Source organism: Budorcas taxicolor, chromosome 18 (genome assembly GCF_023091745.1).
Source record: "Budorcas taxicolor isolate Tak-1 chromosome 18, Takin1.1, whole genome shotgun sequence".
NCBI lineage: Eukaryota > Metazoa > Chordata > Mammalia > Artiodactyla > Bovidae > Budorcas > Budorcas taxicolor.
Genome location: NC_068927.1, coordinates 10,724,111 through 10,742,681, shown reverse-complemented (window position 1 = coordinate 10,742,681; position 18,571 = coordinate 10,724,111).

The following is an 18,571-nucleotide window of genomic DNA, read 5'->3' as shown; positions in this document are numbered from 1 at the left end:
GATGAAAATGCCTAAAATTGTGGGTATGGTTGTACAATTCTATAAATATACAAAAAAAAACATTAAATTGCACATTTAAAACTGGTAAACCATATGGTATGTGAATTATCTCAATAAAGCTGTTACCAAAAAAAAAAAAAGCAAGCAGGACAAACATAAAGCACCTAAGCCATGATCAAAGCTAAGCAGAGGCAAGCACAGGCCGGTGGCAGGCGCCACAAAGGTTTGTCTTGGGCAACCCTTGCTACCAGGAATAGATGACTGAGAATCCTCGCCTAGGCTGAGAGCCGGATCCCAGGGGCAGACTTGCCTCTTCCATAATCTGAGGCATCTGACGAAGCTGAAGTCAGTGGCTCAAAGGCATGGTTCTCTTGGAAGCCCCGGGATTCAGTTCCGAGACCACAGGAAGTCAGTCTCTGAGGTGGCGCTAAATGGGACTTCCCAGTGTACTCTGTCACATGGTTGCCCCACACCTTGTCTGCCGCAAGCTTCTCAGTCTCTGCTAGTCGGGAGTTGCGGCTGTGGGGGCCTTTTTGAAATAGCATTGGCCTGACAGTGCTAACAGTGAAAGGCATTCTAGAAATAAAACTGAAGTCGCTCAGTTGCGTCCGACTCTTTGTGACCCCGTGGACTGTAGTCTGCCAGGTTCCTCCATCCATGGGATTCTCCAGGCAAGAATACTGGAATAGGTTGCCATTTCCTTCTCCAGGGATCGAACCCAGGTCTCCCACATTGCAGACAGACGCTTTTCCCTCTGAGCCACCAGGGAAGCCAAGGGGCATCCTGGTGGCCCCTTTTCCAGCCACTTTGAAAGTTCCGACTCTTTTGAAAGAAGAGGGAAAAGGAGGAAGGGGAGAGAAGGAGGGGGCCCTTGTGATCACAACACATCTGAGGGGTTGTTTTGTCCCTGTCAGAGGCCACACGGTCCTGGAAGCCCCTGAAGGAAGGCCCTGTGCCTGCAAGGTCACTGCTCAGCCCCAGATGCCCCAGAAACTGGCACCTAGGACACTCTCAAAAGACGCTGCTGCCGTTTGGTCCCTCAGTCGTGTCAGACTCTGTGCGACCCCAGGGCTGTAGCCCGCCAGGCTCCTGTCCATGGGATTTCCCAGGCAAGAAGACTGGAGTGGGTCCCATTTCCTTATCCAGGGGATCTTCCTCACCCAGGGACTGAACCTGAGGCCCTGCCTTGGCAAGCAGATTTTTACCAATGAACCACCTAGGAAGCCCTCCTCAATAAATAACTGATTAACGCAAAGAGGTAAATAGTGGCAGGTAATGTAAAATCCCAGCCCTTTTTCCTTCTGCTGCCTCTAATCTCTGCACAGAACTTTATATTTCAACCATATGAATTATGACCCCCTCTAAAGCAAAAGAGGCAACAGACAGTTGGAGTTTAAGATTACAGGTGTTATTTTTACTTTGGTGTCCTCATGAGCACTCTGTCACAGGAAGGGCAGCTGAGATTCAAATGAACTGAGTGTCCCAGGGTTGGGGTGGAACTCACTGAACCCAGAGAAAGAACAGGCTGGTCAGTGCAAGACCGCAGTCTCTGAGCAACTGAACTCAGGACAGAGAGAGTGCAAGAAACTAGAGGATGTGTATGCTGCTATGTCTTAGTTAGGGTTTCTCTATTTGCAGATTTTAAAACATGTCTACAGTGCTCCTTTCAAAGAGAGGGCCAAATTCCTCTCCTCTGGATGTAAACTCTACCTGGTAACTAATCGTTAATTAACATGGAGGACAGGATAGTGTGTGGCCTCTAAAGATAGGTTGCGGTCAGCTGGATAATGCCCGCATCCTAATCCCTAGGACCTGTGAACGTTACCTTAAATGACAAACAGGACTTTACAGCTGTGGTTAAGGATCTCAAGATGGGAAGATATTCCTGGATTGTCTGGGAGGGTCCTAAGTAGTTATCAGGTCCTTATAAAAGGAGGATAGAGACGATTTCACTGCTGAAGAAGAAGCTGATTTGATAAGGCCAGGAGCCAAGGAATGAGGACGACCTCTAGAAACTAGAAAGGTCAAGGGAACAGAGTCTCCCCTCCAGCATCTGGAGGGAACATGGCCCTGCGGACACCTTGCCTTTCACCCAGTGAAAGTGATGTTAGACTTCTAATCAATCTATGTTGCTTTCAGCCACCTAGTTGTTGGCCATTTCCTACAGCAGCCATAGGGAACCAGAGGTCAGGAAAGACATTGCTGCTCCGCCTTGCTCTCTTGGACTGTCCAAATGCCAGCTGCCACGTTGTGAAGACACTCATGAAGCCATAAAAGGAATATTGTCAAGTTGGCGACCACTGTGGGCAACTGAAGCTGCTCCCACTGGGGAACTCTGGCATTCATCATAGAACACGCATCTCAGCATCAACCCACGGAGGGCCCAGGGAGCTGGGGTGTGCGCAGGGATTCTCATCGGTCATCGGGGATGGACTGTCTCCAGGGTCGGGGGTGGAAAGGATACTAACTCTCCAAGACTGCCGGTCTGGTGGAGTAGGTTCTGGCAACTACAGGAATAAACGTAGGTTCTGGCAGTCTGGAGTTCAGAAGGGCTTCCACTGAGATGGAAAGGGCAAGGCAATGTGGGCAGGATTCTGGCAGCTTCTGCTACACCAACTGATCAAGCCTGGTGGAGGGGGTGCAGCAGAAGAAGAGTGCCCAAATCAGAGTCTGCAGAAGAACAAGCCGATGTTGAGAAACTCAAATACGGATGTACTCTACCATTATTGCATTCTGACTGTGTGCCACTGGCAGTTAATAAGCAGAACCCCTAATTCTTCAACAGCATGGGCAGCCATTCCCATTTTGAAGATGGAAACACTGAGGCTTAGAGACTAAGAGGCCCGTCCAAGGTTATGCTGGACTGATGAGCACAAATGGGAGAGCGGCTCGTTCCCGAGTGCTCTCTCCTGCCTCTCCGGCAGCTGCAAGGAAACTGTCTTTAAAGTGATAATAGCTCGTGTCTGTCTCCTGACAGCCCATGCCCTTCCCGACTTCATGCGCCACGCATGGCCGTGTCATGCTACATTACTCCCAGCGTCACCTGCCGATCCGCCTGCCTCTGATCACGTGGACACACGTGTGTGCAGGTGTGTGTAGAAGCACACACAGCCTGCTGTGTCACAGACAGCACAGAAAAGCCCTTCCACACAGGAGACCACACGTGGCACTCATCTCTCAGAGTTTAACCAGCTTAAACGGAAGCAAATATTTGAAGTTTACCAAACATAAACCAAGTAAAAGCTAAGTCAATCAAAAGTGACTAAACACCACTTTAGTCCAAATACATGTTTCTAAAAGGTCACAGCTGGTGCAATTATCCATGCCAGACTTAGCACGCATTCAGCGGTGTGTTCAAGACTGCCAAGAACTGGAATACATTCAGAATCCTTAAATAAGAGTCACCTTGTTTCAGAAAATGCTTGGTTAAGTCAGGCTCAGGAGTGGGGGAGTTATAGAGAAAAGCCTATTAAAGTTTAATGACACTTTGAGAAAATGTATAGAGAAACTTCATTCGGAAAGGAATAGAAATACATGTCAGAGCCAATTTCTCATAATATATGGGTTGAGCCCTTTTTCTTCAAAGAAAATAAGTCCGGACAAGTACAACAACAACAGCAACAAAAGAACACAATGACAAAATGAGCAGTCTGGTAAGCCGGTCAGCAGGAAGGAAAAACAAATACCTAAATGCAGGCTCGGACAACAACCTTGGGAAACCGTGACCCGGGCCGGGGGTAGAGCAAGCAGGAGCTGCCAGTTTTTCCCCTCCCTTTAGCATTTTAACAAGCAGAGCCCCAACCCAAAGTGAGCAGGCAACTTGTGCAGAGTGGTTCTTAAATTGCTCTGCTGCACCCGAGGGTGCTGTGCCAGAAGCCTTGGGAATTGCTGCAGAAAATGATGGGCAGACAAGGGTAAGGGGTTCCCAGATCTCCTGCCTCACTTGTACCAAAACAGTTTCCCCTCTTATCTGCTTTGATAGCTTAGACTTCCACCTACAGCTCTGCTTCAAGACAATGTTGTTCTATTAAATAGAAAACCTCAGGTTTATGCAATGTCTGAGGCTCACGCCTGCCCTTGTGCCCAGAGAAGAAGTTACACCCTCAATCAATGTCTTTCTGGAGAAATAAAGTACAGAATAAGAGAAACAGGAATGAATGAAGGAGGATAACAGGCTGGAAGTTAGACTGCCAAGCACAGAGTTCAGAAAAACCTGAAAAACAGCAGGGAAGAGAGTACTAATGGGTGTAGGAATGTAAGCACTTGGAAGGGCAAGGATTTTTGTCTGTCTTGTTCACTCACTGCTGCATCCAGTGCCTGGGAAAGTACTTAGCACACAGTAGGTGCTCAATAAATGGAGAGAGTAACATGGAAACATGGGCTTCCCTTGTGGCTCAGACAATAAAGAATCTGCCTGCAGTACAGGAGACCCAGGTTTGATCCCTGGGTTGGGAAGATCCTCTGGAGAAGGAAATGTCAACCCACTCCCATATTCTTGCCTGGAGAATCCCATGGACAGAGAAGCCTGGCGGGTTACAGTCCATGGGGTTGCAAAGAGTCAGACACAACTGAGTGACTAACACTCACAGTTTTCAGAAGTAAATAAGTTATGCCATGTAAATCACCTAGATAAGAAATAGCTATTGTTATGAATAAGGCACACTGCTAACATTGTTAAATATAGGAGTTGGCACAGTGGCTCATTATAATTTTCTTGTATTTCACATAATTATAGTTAAAAAAATCCCCACCCCCAACAAAGGCATATGCTTCTGGTTATATCCCCACCTCACAAAGAAATTAACCCTTTAAACCACCAAAGAAACATTTAAGAGGAGGACAGGGAAAAGATGTCCAGATCTCAAAGTGGGGTCCAAAGCCCAGCAGCACCTGCGTCACCTGGGAATTTGTTAGGAACGCAAACTCTCAGTTTCTGATTCCACTGGATCAGGAGTGTGCTTCTGAGGCTGGGCAGCCTGCATTTTAGCACACCCTCCAGAGGATTCTGACGCATGCTAGACGCCAAGATCCAAGAACAAATGAGGTCCCAAAATGACCTGGCCTCTGGAAGCTAACGCAGCTGAACGTCTCTGATACGTATTGATGCTGCTGCTGGGCAGGCACCTTTATTGGCATCATTGGGGAATCTATTCTCCCTAGCAACCCTATTATCTACTCATAGGAGGGAGCTGGGAGAACTAGTTTGCCCAGAAGAAACTGCAACCTCACTTTTCCCAACCCTCCTGGTGGGGTAGACTGGGGCTTGACGAAGGTGATGGGGTATCTCTTGTGAATATCTCTTGTAGAACAGTATCTGACCCGAACTCCAGAATATTTCATTGTGCATCTGCAGAGATCATAATCTCTTAAATTCTCTCAGCGCTCCCCACAACGACCATCAGGGTACACTACACAGATGCCAGCTACAACCCTTGAGCCTTAAATTTTGCTTAGGGCAGTAGTATTTGTCCTATCCACCCCCACCCTGGCATTTCCAGGCAGGGAATTTTCAATAGTGGTTGTTAGAAATACGAGAGAACTATCAAAATGCTACAAAAGCATCTTTGTAAGTTGTAAAATAGATAAAATAAAAATTATGGGATTTGTCCTACAATGGTATATAGGCTACAAATTTATCATCAGGGTAGAAGTTAAAAACAAAAACAAATTGTGAGCATAGTCTCCTGGGGAAGGATGTACAGCGTTAGAAGTAACAGAAAATGATGGTTTGGGATGATTTAGTGCCTATATCAGTGAATACTAGAGAGATGCCCAATAAATATTTGTTGAATGAATCAATAAATGGACGATTCACAATACACACCAGTGTTATGTCTCTCTCCACACACACACACACACACACACACACACACACACACACACACTTTAATAAGCCTCTACCAACCTGTCTATGCCTGCACATGAGATCATGTACTTTCCTATGAAACTGGACATTTGTAGATGTCACTCTTAGCCCTTCCAGTTGCTAAAATGTTTTGGAAAGAGTACCAAAAAAAAAATTATGCAAAGATAGAGGAGCCAAATGCAGAACATGTATGGCGGGAGCATAAAAATAAGGCAGTGTTCACAGAACAAAGATGTAATTCTACTTCCTTCTAATAAAATTAATGATAATGAACTTCTGATCTAGAGGACTGGGCTGCTTGTGCCCAATGAAAGGACTCAAGGGGTGGAATCGCAAATGTCAGCAAAGTTAACTACAGAGAAGGACCTTAAGTGGATCAATCAGAGTTGAACTACTAGATAGAAGGATTAAGTGGCTAATAAAAGGGATGTTCCACTGACCTCTAACACAAGAGGGAGGAGATAATGAGATAAGTAAAGCTGGTGAGTATAATAAGACTATAATTATGGCCAAGTTCAAACCATTGAATGTACATTAGAAAACCATCTGGATATTCTGAAGAGAGAGGAAAATCTAGCCTCTTGAAGTGAATACTGCCTCCAATGTCTGAGATGCTCCCAGCTGCATATCCCTCAGACCAATGTGAAGATAAAACCACTGCAATGGACATTTCAAATATGTTAAGGTGGTGCTAGTGGCTCAATATGCTGAATAAGGAATGCAGGAAGAAGGGAAGCCTTATCACCGGGAGAAACCCATTGTGCTCAGAAGTCTTGCCAAGTAATTATTTTTAATAGTAACCATTGTGGCCACTGTCCACAGGCACTCAGTGAGCTTCTGCTATGTATGTGGTGGTGAGATTGGCCTTGTGCATCCTGGGACATTTAAGAAACACACACACACACATACACACAGTGAGACTCCTGGCTGGAGGATAAAATGCAGCAAATTAACAAGCTGATTCTCTCTGAATGTGGGAATTCAGAGTCTGATGATAAAACTGCAGAAAATAAATGTATTAAAGGAAAAGCATTCGGTTCAGGAGCAGCACGCCAATCTCCTTGTGCATTTGGAAAACTTGGCTTTTTCCTGCAGAATGCTTTACATAATTGTTCACTTAATCTCTTGGGGGAAATAAACGTATGGCAGCTTTACTACACTATTGATTCAAATTATTACTGTAATGACAGAGCTGTCCAGGGATTTGTCACTAGGTTTCTCGAGATGTCCTGATAGCTATCGTGTGCATTATTAAGGAGCAGTCTGAAAAGGAAGCCCCTCCCTGCTTGTCCTGAGCCAGAATCACTGATGGCACCTCTGGGTGGTTGGGACTCTGGACTCAGGCCTGGATGTCATGAGCCAAAAGTGAAGCTTTCAATGGGTTTGCAACTGTGAGGCCAACGTGCCCAGTGAAGTGACCTTAAGGGACTGGACTTCCGGGTTTTAGACCAGGTGTCCTAAAGATATAATCGGACATCCACAAAGACAGAAAGAAACACAGTTTATACGACAGGGTCCCTGCAGGAAACAGAAGACACACTTGGGTTCAAAAAGAACTCAAGGAAGGGCCTGTTTCCAGATGAGGATGGGGTTAGCAAACCAGTAAGGGATGACCAGGTGTCTAAGAGTAGGATCCGCAGAAAGCCCTTCTGACCTCTAGGACTGAAAGGACACAGGGAGGAAACATGCTTCAAGAGCCCTTTGGGAATATGAGCATGGAGGCCACGGGGGAAGAAACACCCTGCTCTCGCTCCTCTTGCTCACTGACCCTTGCCTCTGTCCCCCCAGCAGCTGAGCCCCAGTGGAAACCAGAGGAAGTCCGCAGAGGTCAGACCAGAGAGGTCAGATCGGGTACAGAATGAAAGAGGGCAGAGAATGGGTCTGCCGGTGGAGCAAACAAGTAGCAACCAGCCACAGCTCAAGGGCTCAGAGTATGCGAGAGAGAGGGAAGGCCTGAAGGGCTGAGGGACAGACAGGCTACAAGATCAAGTACCGCCCTGCACTGATGTCCCACTGATACCCTAAAGCCAACTTGCAGGTCAGTGAAGACTCCTCTCGTTTGGGGTGGGAGAAGGAGTCAGGTGTCTGGGATTTACAGTAGTGTGGACCTGGGATGGCATCCTGGGTCAGCCTCTCTGTGGCTGTGTAGCCTTGGGTCAGCTATTTCATGTCCCCACAGTTCAGTCTGCACTTCTGGAAAAGGAGCACCATATAGGATCATTTGCAATCGAACAATGCGTGTAAAGAACTTCGCCCATGTCCTGACTTACAATAAATGTTCCAGGATGGCGGTTACTTATGTAGATTAGGAAATTCGGATTCCACCGAAGCTACTTTAGCAAACAGCAGGGGAGGGCCATTGAAAGGAGGAGGGATGTCTGGGAGAACTCAAGGGCAGCGGGCATGGACTTTCTTCAGAAAGAGTCCACAGGCGGGACCCGAGGGATGCCTGTCCTCCGTATCCTGGTTGTAGTCCTCTCTGTGCCCCTCTATCCTCCTTCCCTCTCTGAGCCCTGGCTCTCTCTGTTTTGCTGTCCTTGCAGTGGACTGTGACCACCCAGTAGGGCTCCTGGATATTGTACAGTCAAAATAATTTCCAGTCACCCAAGCTCATTCCGAAGGGCTTCCCTCATAGCTCAGTTAGTAAAGAATCCCGTGCAATGCTGGAGACCCCAGTTCAATTCCTGGGTCAGGAAGGTCCACTGGAGAAGGATAGGTTACCCATTCCAGTACCCTGGCCTAGAGAATTCCATGGACTATACAGTCCATGGGGTTGCAAAGAGTTGAACATGACTGAGCGACTTTCACTTTGTTATCAAACTTCAAAAAAAAAAAAAAAATCATTCCAAACTGATCCCCAGTCCTAGTTCTGAATTTCTAGGAGAGAGATTCAACCAGGCTGATTCTGGTGAGGAGCCCACTCTGGCCGGGCACCCTCAGCCTGCTGGCTCTCTTCGGGCAGCCCCTGCTGATTCACACCCAGCCCGTCTGCCTGACCCTGGCCCTGTGAGAAGTTCTTCTTTGACTCTGACTTCTGCTCGGGTGTGGTCTGGGGAGCCCCAGCAGGAGAGCAGAGGAAGGGGGAGGATGGGCCCAGGGCGCCCTGCCTGCAGGGTCAGCAGGGGCAGTCTGCGTGTCTACACGGAAGCCACAGCCTCACTGGAGGAGACCCTCTCATCAGGATGCCTAGGGGCCAGCAACCCTTCTCTCTTCTTGCCCCTTCAGCACCAGGGGTTTTAACAGCCTGGCTGCTGCTAACCCTTGAGCTCTTCTGGTCTTCCCACACCCTGGGCCCTCCACCCACTGGAGTTCGGGGATAACTGAAGGCAGAGACCTCTCAGTGTTTTCCATGCTGTTAATGCTGCCATCATTTTCATTATTACTTGTATTATAAACACCATTCACTGGTTAGAACTTCTACCCGTTCTCAAAGAAGGCATACTGGATTGGAGTCAGCTTCTATTTCCCACACAACTCAGATGCAAAAGGCCTCCCAGAACACGACCATGTGATCCTCGGGGCTTGTATACTGCACTTCTCGGAGCTTCTTACATGAGCCTCGACAGACCCTAACCTGAATTTTTTGCCTTTGAAGAAAAATAAAAAATAAAACAATACTTTGAAAAGCCTTGGTGATCCCCAGTCTCTTGGGGCATGTGGTAATACTAGCAGAACTCTGGAGGGCCTGGGGCTGACCAGGCTACCCCAAGAACACAGATTTATGTGCAAGAGGCCATTGCTGGTCACCGGAGAGGGAGGGGACACTGCCCTCACCTCTAAAGCAGGGCTCTCAGGATTACCGTCGGACCGTGTAAAACCTCAAAGCCTCAGCCCTGTGCCTCTTCCATCTAGCTGCTCACACATTCTTCTCTGCTCTCATTTCCACCTGGAAAATATACCCTTTTGTCAGTGATTAAATAAACCCACTAACCTGCTTCCAACATTAGGAAGAGGTTATTCCTATCGAACTGTTTACAATGCATCAGAAATTGCTGAGGGCACCAGGTATAAAATGCAATCCTCGCTCCCATTCTCTCCTTCTGCTCTGAGATTACACGCCTGCTGTAAGAAGCAGCATGACCCCCCAGAACTGGGGTTAAACACGCACATTTGTGATGTCAAAATATATCCTCCCACACAGCAGAGGTCATTTTTGTAAAATTAAAAGCAAACATCAAGTGGAATCATTTTTCCCGACCAAGATGAGGCTTATGAGATGAAAATGAAAAGTGGAGAAAATAAGGATTAATTTACTAAGTCAGTCATCTGATTTTTTTTTTTCCCTAGCTTGTTTAAACATTGGTGATTCCAGCCCGGAGTCCCACTTTCCAAGCTGAATGTCTCCATCCAGCTGATCCTCCAAGACCGTTGACATGGCCTGTTGTTGTAGAAACAATGGTGAGGTCCCATGCGCAGCATACTGACTTTTTAGTGACTTCAGGAGAGTTAGGTCTAGTTGGAAACCTAATTCTGTCGTTGAATAGCCATATGACCTCGGGCACATCAGTGTATCTCTCTTAGCTTCCCGTTTCCTTATCTGGAAACTAGGAATATCGACAACAGCTCCAAGAGATCCTATAGGAATCAAATGAGATCAACTGGCTAAAGTACTTGGCATGCTTTTTGGCATTATTTATGTTCAGAAAATGTTAGATGGTTCAGTTGTTATTATAATTAGGAAGCCAAACCACGCTTTCATTCCTTCCTTCATAATCTCGTGTATCTCACAAATATTTATTGAGCTTTACTATACTGCAGACACTGATCAAGATGCTAAAGACAAAATAATGATCAAAATTGACAGAGTTCTTATATTTTAGTGAGGGAGAAAGACAATAAACTGTATTTACCTGACATATTCTATCTGGGGGTGATACATGCTCTGAAGAAGCTGGCAGCAGGGTAAGAGGAGAAAGGGGGCAGGTTGCAAGCACAAGGGGAGCTGTTTCAGAGAGCATCTTCTCTGAGGAAGAGAAGGCCAGAAAGTCCCTAACAGTACAAGCCTGTGAATGAGCAAGGGCAGGGAATGAGCAAGCCTGGGAAAGAGCAAGGGCAGGCGGTAAGCAGGACAGAATGCAGGTTAGGGAGACGGGAACAAAAAGGGGGAACACTCATGGGTCTAGCTGTTGGGAAGCAAGGACACGTGTGCATCTTAGGCTTAAGAATGAGCGAGATAATGGAGGCTGTCAGAGCAGTGAGAGGAAGCAATACAGCACAGCAGTGAAGACAGGAACCCCCAGAGACTCCTGCTGCCTGTGAGTCTCAGCTCCACCACTGTCAGCTCTTGGTGCGGTCCCCGGACCAGCAGAAGCAGCATCACCTAAGATCTTGTCAGAAATGCAGAGTCCCAGTCCCCACCCCAGACCTGCAAGATCAGAATCCGTACTTCAACACAGATGATTTATAAACTCACTGAAGTCTGAGAAGTGAAAGTATCAGTCCCTCAGTCATGTCTGACTCTTTGCGACCCCATGGGCTGTAGCCCGCCAGGCTCCTCTGTCCATGAAATTCTCCAGGCAAGAATACTGGAGTGGGTTGCCATTCCCTACTCCAGGGTTCGCCCCGACCCAGGGACTGAACCCAGGTCTCCTGCATCACAGGCAGATTCTTTACCGTCTGAGCCACCAGGATGCACGGAGAAGCACTAACCTAGGACTTTTCACTTAATCTCTCTGGTTCTCAGAAACCTCATCTGCAAAATGGGCATCATAAAAATAATTCCCTCATAATATGAGGGAATCTTGTGACTTTTAAATAAGCTTGTGCCAATAAAATGCTCAGCCCAATGCTTAAGATGTTGCTATTGCTCAGTAAATCTTAGCTTCTGCATTTAATCCTTAGTAGCACACCAGGGGGGTGATCCTGAAGGTCTGAATTAAAGAGGATGAACTCTCTGCATCCTTCATGAAGCCGGGTAAGAACCCAGGGCGCTAAGAGATCGTGCTCTGTGGTGTTCAGGGAACTCTCACTGTTGCTTGTTGACTGCTGTGATCCCCACCTGGAACCTGCATGGAAGGAATGGTAATCAATTCCGCTGCACCTTCCTTGAGACTGCTGGCTCCAAAGAGACCCATCGCCTTTGTTATACAATGAAGGTCATCTTCACCTGAGGTCTTCCTCACTTGAGAAGATAGCATGAGCACCTGCAGGAGGAATCAGGTTTCTTTTAATAAAGGTGATCTACTGGAACCCACCCACACTGCTTGACCTGGTTCCCCTGTGATTCATAGTTCTCACCAGTGTTTTTCCTACACAGCTGGCTCTGGGGAGACTCAAACCTAAATACTGGCCTGGAAACCACGGTGTTTCCAAGTGCAAGACAATGTTTCTCTAACCAAGATGGCAGCTGTCAAACCAGTTAATTCCCAGATACATTACTATAAATCTCAAATCTACAATGTGTAGAAAAGCAAAATATGTTTATGAAATAAGAGCCTGTAACTTTCAATTAAGCACCATTGGCAACTATAATAAAATAGCTAAGCAGTCGATTCTGCCAACAGGGACAAAAAAATGATAAAACCTGAACTGGAACAATCACAATGAGAATGAAGGGAAGCAAGCATTCAGGAGACCTTTCTGAAATTGAAGTAGTAGGACATTGTGACCTCTTGTGCACAGAGAGAAAGGAGAGAGTCAAGTTTTCTAGTCTGCATTCTTACATGTTCCTTCATTTCATAGGGAAACACAGGGAAAGGTTCATGAAAAAGGACAGTGAGTTTAAAGGTAGTTGTAAACCTTGAGCACCGAAGAATTGATGCTTTTGAACTGTGGTGTTGGAGAAGACTCTTGAGAGTCCCTTGGACTGCAAGGAGATCCAACCAGTCCATTTTAAAGGAGATCAGTCCTGGGTGTTCATTGGAAGGACTGATGCTAAAGCTGAAACCCCAATACTTTGGCCACCTCATGCAAAGAGGTGACTCATTGGAAAAGACTCTGATGCTGGGAGGGATTGGGGGCAGGAGGAAAAGGGGATGACAGAGGATGAGATGGCTGGAAGGCATCACCGACTCGATGGACATGAGTTTGAGTGAACTCCGGGAGTTGGTGATGGACAGGGAGGCCTGGCATGCTGTGATTCATGGGGTTGCAAAGAGTCAGACACAACTGAGCGACTGAACTGAACTGAACTGAAACCTTGAGAGAGTACATACTCTGGAAAGTATATACTTGTTCAGAATGTAGAGTTAAATAAACATAAGAAAATGTGTCAAGACCATCTGTCATGTGGGAAATGCAAAGTGCGATCACAACCCAGGATGGCTCCATTTAAAAGGACTGACAGTGTCAAGAGCTGGTGAAGTTGTGAAGGAACTGGAACTCTCATTTACTGTGGATGGAAGTGTAAACAGATACAACCACTTGGGGGGAATGCTTGGTCCTACTTATTAAAGCAAAAATATGTTAGCAGTCCCACTCCTGGACATGCACACAACCAAAATGAATGATTACTCCGCAAAAGTACATGAAAATGTTCTGAGTGATATTGTTCACAACTGACAAAAGCTGGAAACAAGCTAAATGCACTAAATGTAGAATGAATAAATTATAATGTGTTCATACTATGTAAGAGTGCACAGCAATGAGAATTAATAAGGTACTGAATATCACAGCCAAAATATTGACTAAAAATATCCGGATACCAAAAAAGCTCTGAGTGATGATTTTATGACGATATTTATATAAAGTGCAAGAACAGGCAAAACCAGTCTATGAGATTATGAAAGTAAAAATGGTGGTTCCATTTAGGGATTATTATCTGTGAGAGAGCACAAGGAAGCCAGCCCTCTGGGGTGGTGGAAATGTCCATGTCTTAATATATGTATAATGGTACATACATATGCCAAAAAAAAAAATCGCTTGTGCTCTTCACTTTAAATATATGCAATCTATTTTATGAAGGTTATACCTCAATAAAGAAAGTAAATTTAATAACACAGGGTTAAATATTTGATCAGCGCTTGAAAACAGTATACATAAGTAGAGGCAGCAATTCTTGAATGCACTGGAACCATAAGGCTAAAGTGATTATCTAGCATTCAAAATAAGCTTTTGGCTCTAACAGGCCTATCAAACACTGTTTAAGGTCATTCTTGAAATTAATAGTTGGTGTTTATCGAGCATGGTCCCAAGGGGAATCTGTGATAAGCCTTTGAATTGAATTGAATTGAAGTCGCTCAGTCGTGTCCGACTCTTGGCAACCCCATGGGCTGTAGCCTATCAGGCTCCTCCGTCCATGGGATTCTCCAGGCAAGAGTACTGGAGTGGGTTGCCATTTCCTTCTCCAGGGGATCTTCCCGACCCAGGGATCGGACCCAGGGATCGAACCCGGGTCTCCCACATTCCAGGCAGACTCTTTAACCTCGCGATAAGCCTTTAGAAGGAGGTAAATGTGAAAGGCGGAGGCTCATAAGCTCTGTGCCTAAGAAACTAAGGACTGTGGATGAGCGGAGTGCATGTAACACAGCTGCCCCTAGAGGGCACCACTGGGCGCCTCTGCCAGAACCAGCCAGGGAGCTGTGGTTCCCACTGGCTCCTAAGAGATGAACTTTGCATACCACTCATCTCAATAGGGACCCATGAGATTATAGTTCCCAACAAGGGCAGCAGATGGTGTGACAGCCTGGGGTGGGAGAATGATGTGAATTCTTCCAGGGTGGCTTTGGTAGAACTGTCTCCTTTCCTGGGTCTCAGCCTTTAATTTTTTTTTAAATTAATTTATTTTAATTCGAAGCTAATTACTTTACAATATTGTAGTGGTTTTTACCATACATTGACATGAATCAGCCATGGGTGTACAAGTGTTCTCCATCTGAACCCCCCTCCCACATCCCTCCTCATCCCATCCCTCAAGGTCATCCCAGTGCACCAGCCCAGAGCACCCTGTCTCAGGCTTCGAACCTGGACTGGAGATCTATTTCACATATGATAATACACATATTTCAATGCTATTCTCTCAAATCATCCCACCTCACCTTCTCCCACAGAGTCCAAAAGACTGTTCTTTATATCTGTGTCTCGTTTGCTGTCTCTCATATAGGGTCATTGTTACCATCTTTCTAAATTCCACATGTATGCGTTAATATACTGTATTGGTATTTTTCTTTCTGACTTACTTCACTCTGTATAATAGGCTTCAGTTTCATCCACCTCATTAGAACTGATTCAGATGCATTCTTTTTAATAGTTGAGTAATATTTCATTACTCAGACACACTGAAATCATAATCACAGAAAACTAGTCAGTCTAATCACACTAGGACCACAGCCTTGTCTAACTCAATGAAATTAAGCCATGCCCATGGGGCCACCCAAGACAGGCGGGTCATGGTGGAGAGGTCTGACAGAATGTGGTCCACTGGAGAAGTGAATGGCAAGCCACTTCAGTATTCTTGCCTTGAGAACCCCATGAACAGTATGAAAAGGCAAAATGATAGGATACTGAAAGAGGAACTCCCCAGGTCAGTAGGTGCCCAATATGCTACTGGAGATCAGTGGAGAAATAACTCCAGAAAGAATGAAGGGATGGAGCCAAAGCAAAAACAATACTCAGTTGTGGATGTGACTGGTGATAGAAGCAAGGTCTGAGGCTATAAAGAACAATATTGCATAGGAACCTGGAATGTTAGGTCCATGAATCAAGGCAAATTGGAAGTGGTCAAACAAGAGATGGCAAGAGTGAGTGTCAACATTCTAGGAATCAGCGAACTAAAATGGACTGGAATGGGTGAATTTAACTCAGATGACCATTATATCTACTACTGCGGGCAGGAATCCCTCAAAAGAAGTGGAGTAACCATCATGGTCAACAAAAGAGTCTGAAATGCAGTACTTAGATGCAATCTCAAAAATGACAGAATGATCTCTGTTCGTCTCCAAGGCAAACCATTCAGTGTCACAGTAATCCAAGTCTATGACCCAACCAGTAACACTGAAGAAGCTGAAGTTAAATGGTTTTATGAAGACCTACAAGACCTTTTAGAACTAACACCCAAAAAAGATGTCCTTTTCATTATAGGGGACTGGAATGCAAAAGTAGGAAGTCAAGAAACACCTGGAATAACAGGCAAATTTGGCCTTGGAATACAGAATGAAGCAGGGCAAAGACCGATAGAGTTTTGCCAAGAAAATGCACTGGTCATAGCAAACACCCTCTTCCAACAACACAAGAGAAGACTCTACACATGGACATCACCAGATGGTCAACACTGAAATCAGATTGATTATATTCTTTGCAGCCAAAGATAGAGAAGCTCTATACAGTCAGCAAAACCATGACCAGGAGCTGACTGTGGCTCAGATCATGAACTCCTTATTGCCAAATTCAGACTTAAATTGAAGAAAGTAGGGAAAACCACTAGACCATTCAGGTATGACCTCAATCAAATCCCTTATGATTATACAGTGGAAGTGAGAAATAGATTTAAGGGACTAGGTCTGATAGATAGAGTGCCTGATGAATTATGGATAGAGGTTCGTGACATTGTACAGGAGACAGGGATCAAGATCATCCCCATGGAAAAGAAATGCAAAAAAGCAAAATGGCTGTCTGGGGAGGCCTTACAAATAGCTGTGAAAAGAAGAGAAGTGAAAAGCAAAGGAGAAAAGGAAAGATATAAGCATCTGAATGCAGAGTTCCAAAGAATAGCAAGAAGAGATAAGAAAGCCTTCCTCAGTGATCAATGCAAAGAAATAGAGGAAAAGAACAAAATGGGAAAGACTAGAGATCTCTTCTAGAAAATTAGAGATACCAAGGGAATATTTCATGCAAAGATGGGCTCGATAAAGGACAGAAATGGTATGGACCTAACAGAAGCAGAAGATATTAAGAAGAGGTGGCAAGAATACACAGAAGAACTATACAAAAAAGATCTTCATGACCCAGATAATCACGATGATGTGATCACTCACCTAGAGCCAGACATCCTGGAATGTGAAGTCAAGTGGGCCTTAGAAAGCGTCACTACAAACGAAGCTAGCGGAGGTGATGGAATTCCAGTTGAGCTCTTTCAAATCCTGAAAGATGATGCTGTGAAAGGGCTGCATTCAATATGCCAGCAAATTTGGAAAACTCAGCAGTGGCCACAGGACTGGAAAAGGTCAGTTTTCATTCCAATCCCAAAGAAAGGCAATGCCAAAGAATGCTCAAACTACCGCACAATTGCACTCATCTCACATGCTAGTAAAGTAATGCTCAAAATTCTCCAAGCCAGGCTTCAGCAATACGTGAACCATGAACTTCCAGATGTTCAAGCTGGTTTTAGAAAAGGCAGAGGAACCAGAGATCGAATTGCCAACATCCGCTGGATCAAGGAAAAAGCAAGAGAGTTCCAGAAAAACATCTCTTTCTGCTTTATTGACTATGCCAAAGCCTTTGACTGTGTGGATCACAATCAACTGTGGAAAATCCTGAAAGAGATGGGAATACCAGACCACCTGACCTGCCTCTTGAGAAACCTAAATGCAGGTCAGGAAGCAACAGTTAGAACTGGACAGGGAACAACAGACTGGTTCCAAATAGGAAAAGGTGTACGTCAAAGCTGTATATTGTCACCCTGCTTATTTAACTTATATGCAGAGTACATCATGAGAAATGCTGGGCTGGAAGAAGCACAAGCTGGAATCAAGATTGCTGTGAGAAATATCAGTAACCTCAGATATGGAGATGATACCACCATTACCGCAGAAAGTAAAAAGGAACTAAAAAGCCTCTTGATGAAAGTGAAAGTGGAGAGTGAAAAAGTTGGCTTAAAGCTCAACATTCAGAAAACGAAGATCATGGCATCTTGTCCCATCACTTCATGGGAAATAGATGGGGAAACAGTGGAAACAGTGTCAGATTTTATTTTCGGGGGGCTCCAAAATCACTGCAGATGGTGCTTGCAGCCATGAAATTAAAAGACGCTCACTCCTCGGAAGGAAAGTTATGACCAATCTAGATAGCATATTCAAAAGCAGAGACATTACTTTGCCAACAAAGGTCCGTCTAGTCAAGGCTATGGTTTTTCCTGTGGTCATGTATGGATGTGAGAGTTGGACTGTGAAGAAAGCTAAGCGCCAAAGAATTGATGCTTTTGAACTGTGGTGTTGGAGAAGACTCTTGAGAGTCCCTTGGACTGCAAGGAGATCCAACCAGTCCATTCTGAAGGAGTCAGCCCTGGGATTTCTTTGGAGGGAATGATGCTAAAGCTGAAACTCCAGTACTTTGGCCACCTCATGCGAAGAGTTGACTCACTGGAAAAGACCCTGATGCTGGGAGGGATTGGGGGCAGGAGGAGAAGGGGACGACAGAGGATGAGATGACTGGATGGCATCACCAACTCGATGGACGTGAATCTGAGTGAACTCCAGGAGTTGGTGATGGACAGGAAGGCCTGGTGTGCTGCAAATCATGGGGTTGCAAAGAGTCGGACACGACTGAGTGACTGAACTGAAATGAATATTCCATTGTGTATATGTACCACAGCTTTCTTATCCATTCATCTGCTGATGGACATGTAGGTTGCTTCCATGTCCTGGCTATTGTAAACAGTGCTGCAATGAACATTGGGGTACACGTGTCTCTTTCAATTCTGGTTTCCTCAGTGTGTATGCCCAGTAGTGGGAATGCTGGGTTATGGCAGTTTTATTTCCAGTTTTTTAAGGAATTAAATACCTTTTAATTTTATTTAAAAAATTGTTTTTAAAAAAGCACAGCTCCTTCTAA